This window comes from Cryptomeria japonica, chromosome 8 (assembly GCF_030272615.1).
Source record: "Cryptomeria japonica chromosome 8, Sugi_1.0, whole genome shotgun sequence".
Taxonomy (NCBI): Eukaryota; Viridiplantae; Streptophyta; class Pinopsida; order Cupressales; family Cupressaceae; genus Cryptomeria; species Cryptomeria japonica.
The window spans coordinates 451,219,247-451,227,067 of NC_081412.1; the positions used below are offsets into that span (position 1 = coordinate 451,219,247).

At 35.7% G+C, this 7,821-nt stretch overlaps 1 long non-coding RNA gene across 1 annotated transcript; it reads left to right on the plus strand.

Annotated features, from left to right (window-relative positions):
• Positions 1-5,259: 5,259 nt before the first annotated feature.
• On the plus strand, positions 5,260-7,094 carry LOC131053072 (uncharacterized). The gene is made up of 5 exons (XR_009107615.2): positions 5,260-6,262; positions 6,357-6,432; positions 6,529-6,609; positions 6,696-6,772; positions 6,864-7,094. It is a non-coding gene; the product is annotated as an uncharacterized LOC131053072 (long non-coding RNA).
• Positions 7,095-7,821: the final 727 nt, after the last annotated feature.

Here is a 7,821-nt window from a genome sequence, read left to right on the forward strand (position 1 = left end):
CTTATCCCTAACAACCAACTAGGATAAAGAGGAAGAAACCCATAATAGGAAATTCATTTTGATGCCATACTTGAGATGATTTAGCATGGGAAAAAGTTGTATGTGGAATCTTTTGAATTTACTATCCGGTGTGAAATACTTCATAAGCATGAGTGCCACATCCGTCCAAATCCCAGGAAGGTCTTCTCTATTGTAACCACTTTGCAATCTCAAGATAACTTCTCCCAATTTAAAGAACCTCTTGAAGTCGTCTTTGTTGGACCCCTTCGACTTTTTTGGAAAAGTCACTCCCTTGAGAGATAGCCTAGTAACAACGACGATAGTCTTCGTAGAGACCAAAAAAGCCACTCCCCCAATTTTCACTTCACCTTTGTCCCACAACTAGTCAAATTGTTCAAAGAGGGTAAGGTCAAAACCCTGCATCTCTTCCATATAGTTTGCAAGATTGCCCTTTTCCACTTTTGGCTAGAACTTAGCATTATTTTTGAAATCATCATAACTATTTGGCTCAGTTCGAATAAGGTCACCCCCCATAGCTAACACAAAGAGACTAGAGGTGAAAACTAGAGAGGGAATTCAAATGCCGTATGAAAGAGACACCACAAATCAAAGGTGGAGAGGGTGCACCTAATACTAGAATTAAATGTCCGCCACCTGAACATTAAATGATTGGCAAAAAAGGTGGCTATGACAAGAAATAAAAAGGCAATCTTAGGATTATTCTACATCATTAGGCCTTATATCAACAAGGATAGTGGCATGAATCTCATTAGGAATTTGATGCAAATCTATTTATATTTTAGTATGATTGGAAAATGGGCCAAGATTAGCCATCCTGTCCACTACTTTATTTCCCTCTCTTCGTGTATGACTGAGTATTACATGGCCAAGCCTAGGGAAGAGATCAAGACACTTGTCAATGAGGTGTTCATATTTCCAATAAGGTTTGGCTTCTTTTTTTAGCATTAAGATAGTGTTCTTTGAATCGCCTTCAATAATGATTCATCCATCCCCTCTATCTCTTGCAATTATTTTATAAATATGGAAAGATACTTTTGACATAATATTGAGAAGTCTTTTATGCAACAAAAAATGTGACATAATGTAAAAATCTAGATCCAAAAAAATTATAAAATCGCAGTGATGACCTCGTTGTTACAATTATTCACATATACTTTAGTCATTAAAAATATGTCATTTTCCTAAGATGAAAACCTTCTAATAAATAATTTCAAATAGAATGTGAAAATCACAACCAAAAATAGACTTGTACATATGTACTATGTAGTCTAGAACAGGAAAACATTCTTTGCTATAATTTGTGAAATTGATTTTGAAGATGTACTCCACATTTACATGATCATTAATGAAAGAATAGCTATGAATAGAATAAGCTATTATACTCATAATCTATTCTATATGTTTTATAGAAATAATAAAGATCAATGAGGAAATCAGTTGTTCTTAAAATTGACAATATGACCAACTATTGTACCAGCCATAGGTTGGTATGAATCACTAATCCACTTACCTTTGAAAATGTTCAACAAGAAAATTGAAAAAAAATAGAGGGGCTAATGCAAGGGGTAAAAATATAGTTGCTACAACAAATATGTCTCAAACCATTGTTGTTGTTAACATAATAGATAAAAATCTAAATGCCAATAGAATGGAGTTTAAAGAGCTTGCACACTATGCCCTGCATTTCAAGAGGCTTGGCACTTCAATCCCTTCCCTTCCTGACACCATACACATTACTTTCTTTGCACACTTAAACTTGCGTGGTGATGGGTAATTGCATGCAAAGGCCTACCACAAAGTATCACTTGTATGCCTAATCACCCTCATTCCTCAAGTGCCTAAGTTTGACAAATTTAGAAATGTGATCCTATGCTGCAATTTGCAGTTGCAAAGTCAAATGTTAGCTATCCATGTTGTAATATCAAACCAACGTCTCTAATATCAACTACAAACTTTTCAAATTCTTTTGCTCCACTCTAGTAGTTTAAACAATATAGCCGTTTACTTTTTTGGCCACCTCGCATATATTCTAGAATAAAGTGCATTAATGTTGAATAACATCGAGATTCCAGAATGAAGTGCATTGATGTTGAGTAACATTGAAATTCTTTTATTGTCCAATCAATTGCTTCAGTAAATTAATCTGAATACGCATCTTTATCATTAAATCCATAAAAAGCTCATTGAGAATATGCATCTCTACAAATAAATCCACGAAAATCATCTGAACACGCATCTCCAAAGACCTTTGAACAACCAACATACATATCTTTGTAAAAAGCTCGTTAAGAAACTAGATATATCTCCACAGATCTTTAAAGAACCATGCATTTCAATTTTTATATAATATGGTCTATTGAAGGTTTTTGGGTTCACTAAAGGAAGCAATAAAGGCTGCAAATCCTAATAAAGAAAACATGATAATAAAACATACAAATTTGTAATGTCCCCATTCTTATACTTGACACTTGGGCGCTAGGATGTGTTATTAATTGAGAATATAATGTTATTTTAATATAGTCACTTTTTTAAAAAATAGAAAAGATTAATTAAAGTGTCTTTATAATGTAAACTTGTTTGGAGACATTAAACTTCTCTAGACGCTCATGTACAATTATTTAATTATGGTTGATGCCAATAAACTTGTTTGGAGACATTGAACTTCCCTAGACGCTCATGTACAATGATCTATTTGAGAATTTCAATAATACTACCCTGGTTGAGCACTGGACTCCTGGTATGCGATCTTGTCTTGTTTCAAATTAATTCTAGAAAGTTGCTACCTTGCTGTTTTAGAAATCAGAAAATAAAAATCAAAACTTTATATTTCCAAAAATTGAATTCCAGAGTATTATATATCTAGTGTATGATTCGGTCTCATTACTCTCTCTCTCTCTAGGACTTTTTTAGTACATGCTAGGACCTCTTAAGACATTATAGGATGCCTTAATACATCCTAGGACATCTTTTGACGCTGTAAGAAACTGAGAACCTTTTAATACATCCTACTACATCCTTAGACCCATTTTCACCCCAATGATACATATATTTAAATGTTATACATGTGTATAGTTAGATGTTTAAATGTTTAAATTTCTTTTTGATATGTTGAAATGTTACATTCTATATGTTTCTAATGTTATGTATAAATGCTAAACATGTATAGTTAGATGTTAAAATGATATTCTAGGACCCCTTAGTAGGACCTTTTATGACATAAGATTCCTTAGACCCATTTTCACCCTAATGCTACATATATTTAAATGTTATACATGTATAGTTAGATGTTTAAATATTTAAATCTCTCTCTCTCTCTCTCTCTCTCTCTATATATATATATATATATATATATATATATATATCACTCACACTCTCTCTCTAGATCTCGTTTGCTCTCTCTCTCTCATTGCCTACTCTCTCTCTCTCTCACACATTAGCTACTCTCTCTATCTCTCTCACTCACACTAGGACCTTTTAAGATACTTAGGACCCCTTAAGATACCTAGGACCCCTTAGTAGGACCTTTTATGACATAAGATTCCTTAGACCCATTTTCACCCTAATGCTACATATATTTAAATGTTATACATGTATAGTTAGATGTTTAAATATTTAAATCTCTCTCTCTCTCTCTCTCTCTCTCTCTCTATATATATATATATATCACTCACACTCTCTCTCTAGATCTCGTTCGCTCTCTCTCTCATTGCCTACTCTCTCTCTCTCACTCACATTAGCTACTCTCTCTATCTCTCTCACTCACACACTCTCTCTATCTCTCTCACTCTCTCTATCTCTCTCACTCTCTCTCTCTCTCTCACTCACACACTCTCTCTATCTCGCTCACTCTCTCACATTACCTACTCTCTCTCTCTCTATCTCATTCTCTCTCTCACTCTCTATATCTCGCTCACTCTCTCTCATTACCTAATCTCTCTATCTCTATCTCCCTCACTCTCACTCTCATTAGCTACTCTCTCTCTCTCTCTCTCTATGAACTCTGTCCTCTTTTCTCTATCTCCCTCATTCTCTCTCTCTCCCTCTCTCATTAGCTACTCTTTCCTCTTTTCTCTCCCTCATTCTCTCTCTCTCTCTCTCTCCCTTTATGAACTCTCTCCCTCATTCACTCTCTCTCACTCATTGTCTCTCAAATTACCTACTCTCCCTCTCTCTCTAGCTCTATTTATTTTAATCGTGTGTAAAAATTTGAATGTTTAAATTTATATTTGTAAATATTGTATTTAATTATAAATTCTGTTTTGGAAGGTGAAATGTAAATTAAATTGTAAATTTTCATGTTTGTATATACATGTGTATAGTTAGATGTTTAAATGTTTAAATTTATTTTTGATATGTTGAAATGTTACGTTCTATATGTATTTAATGTTATGTATAAATGTTCTCACTCACACTCTCTCTCTATCTCGCTCTCTCTCTCTCTCTCTCTCTCTCTCTCTCTCTCTCTCTCTCTCTCTCTCTCTCACTATCTCTCTCTCACTCACTCACACTTTGTCTCATTACCTACTCTCTCTCTCTCTATCTCATTCACTCTCTCTAGATCTCTCTATCTCACTCACTCTCTCTCATTAGCTACTCTCTCTCTCTCCCTCTCTCCCTCTATGAACTCTCTCCTCTTTTCTCTCTCTCCCTCTCTCATTAGCTACTCTCTCCTCTTTTCTCTCTCCCCCTCTCTCATTATCTCACTCACTCTCTCCATCTCTCCCTCTATGAACTCTCTCCTCTTTTCTCTCTCCCCCTCTCCCATTAGCTACTCTCTCCTCTTTTCTCTCCCTCTATGAACTCTCTCATCTTTTCTCTCTCCCTCTCTCATTATCTCACTCACTCTCTCTCTCTCCCCCTCTATGAACTCTCTCTCCCTCTCTTAGTAGCTGCTCTCTCTCTCTCTCTCTCTCTCTCTCTCTCTCTCTCTCTCTCTCTCTCTCTCTCTATGAACTCTCTCCTCTTTTCTCTCTCTCCCTCTCTCCCTTTATGAACTCTCTCCTCTTTTCTCTCTCTCCCTCATTCACTCTCTCTCTCTCACACATTCATTGTCTCTCAAATTACCTACTCCCCCTCTCTCTCTAGCTCTCTTTATTTTAATCGTGCATAAAAGTTTGAATGTTTAAATTTATATTTCTAAATGTTGTATTTAATTATAAGTTTTTATTTTGAAGGTGAAATGTAAATTAAATAGTAATTGTAAATTTTCATGTTTGTATATATATGCAGATTATATTCACATAATGGATGAGTTTGACATATATGAGTTGTTAGGTCAGATGCCACTTCCACCCCCTCCACCTCCACCTCCACCTCCACCTCCACCTCCACCTACTCCTGAGGAGTTGAGGGAGAGAATGAGGAGGAATATTGCTTCCCTCTTGAGAGATATTAGTACCATTAGACATGATCCTCATCCCCCTCCGCAGCTACTACGCCTTGCATATAGTATGCAAGGAATTGTCCATTCTGTATAGAAATTGGATGGGGAGTTGGATAGACATAACACATTGAGGGATTCCATGTGTGCTTATTATTCTGATGGCTTATCTTATAAACAGGTCAATGAGTGAAAAACAACAAAAAATGATTTGAAACGTTATTTTGTGAACCCAAAAATGGGTGAGGAGATAGATCCAAAAAAGTCATGCATATATCTATTAGATGGTGTAGGCACCCACAGATAGCTGCACACTTTTGGGAGCGTTGGTGGATGGTATTTGACCATCCACCACACTCTAATCATGGGGTGCCAATGTATTTTTTTTTTAAAGTATGGGCAGAATTTGGATTGGGTAAAAAACACAATTACTTTGACATCAGATCATTTCAGGGGATTGGCCGAGGCATGCCACAAGACCGAGCAGGGGCCAAATTGAGTGGCAGAGTTAGAAATCAAGTGCGTGATGATCCCCTTGTTCCTCTTCCCACACCAGTTGTTTCTGCGCTCGTTCATCATCGAGTAGTCGAATCTTCTGTTGGTTCACTGAGTGCCCTTTCGAGCAATTTGTTAGAGCAGTTGCACCAGGTGAGGGCTGCCTCCAGCATAGCACATGTTTGCATGAGCTATGGGGGTATATGTATAGGTCCCGAGAGTGATTATTCCCATGGAGGAGATGGTGATCTTGTTGATGCCAATGCGGCCCATAGTGGATATGATGATGCTAACGAGGGTATAGATGATGATGCCATATCTTCATATGTTAATCTCTTATGCGCAGACGATGATCATCCTACATAGGTACAAATTTATTTATATAATTTATAGTGCAATACTAGATTCAATATATATACACATATGAACCATAACATGAGTCATTTTTTTCTAAACATAGGAGGGTTCATACCACGTCATGGGGGGAGTCCCATCATCTTACCTCCATACCTCGAGATGTTGGTGCCCCGTTTACGGTATGCACTTTCATCTAGATACATTGAAGTACATTTAAAATAAATAATTAAAGCTTGAATTTAATAATGCATATGATATTTTTTTTAATTTTGTAGGGTGTTTTGGGTAACATTGAGGTTGGCAGTTCTTCGCGTCCTGGCCCATCGATCACTGAGGCTTAGCCTCATATACCCCTAGTATGTTTTTTATCCATTAATTTTGAGTGTTTATATGCTTACTAAGTTATGTACAACTCTGTTTCATGCCTTTTTTGCAATTGTAGGCTTTTGGGTTGTTTGATGATGCATCATGTGTCGTCCTCACCCATCAGTGACTTTGGCTGCACATCAAACACCATATGTATGTTTTTCTTCCATAAAATTCTTCTCATTATATACTTTATAATTTATGTATATAGAAGTTCGATTCGTGCTTTATATATGTTGTTCAGGTCGACACCACTATCACTCTTGGTATGGCTACAGGATTGAGCCAAATGCAACCATCAACATTGTCATTGGAGGTCATGATTAAAAAAATAAATTCTAATTTGTCTATTGTGTACATGTCTTTTATAGGGGTTATCAAAATTGATGTAATATTTTTTATACGAGACTTGACTGCAACCACTTTCTTTGTTCAAGAGAGTGGACGTCCTCGTACCACTGAGGGCATTATAGAGCATGGTCGTATGGTAATTTATTTTAAATGTTTATTATTTAATTACTTTATAAGTGAATTATGAAAATCATTTGAATTAAACACACATAACTTCTTCTCATGTTATCTTTTAATAATGTACAAGAGGGCGCAGGAACTGATATTGCAGACATACAAAATGGTTCATCTCAGGAGCACATCCAGTAGGATGATGCATCTCAGTGATTTTCGTGTGGAGTGAAGAGGACTGTAGATCATATGCACAAGAGCTCTTAGATTATATATGTTAGAACATGTTATGTTATTATATTATGGACTTTTTATGATGACACTTATTATGTTATCAGGACTTGTTATTATGTTATCAAGACTTGTTATGTTATTTGGACTTGGACTTTTTATTATGTCATTTCTTTGTTATTATGATATCAGGACTTGTTATGTGATTACATATATCATCAGTTGTTATATGATTTGGTGCCCTCTAGAATGAATTTTTCTCACTTTACTTGTACAAGACATTTGTGTGTTGTGTTGTCATTCTAGGCTCGCACATGCATCCTAGGTAGAAAATAATCATACTAAAATTTTTAACACATGAACATGATATGACATTCTAAAACTATTAAAGACAAAGATTATATGACATGCACATATTCTCCAATATCATATTCCATTCTAGAGGCTCGCACATGCACATGATATGACATTATTAAAGATCAAAGATAAAACTACTAATTATGAAAAGA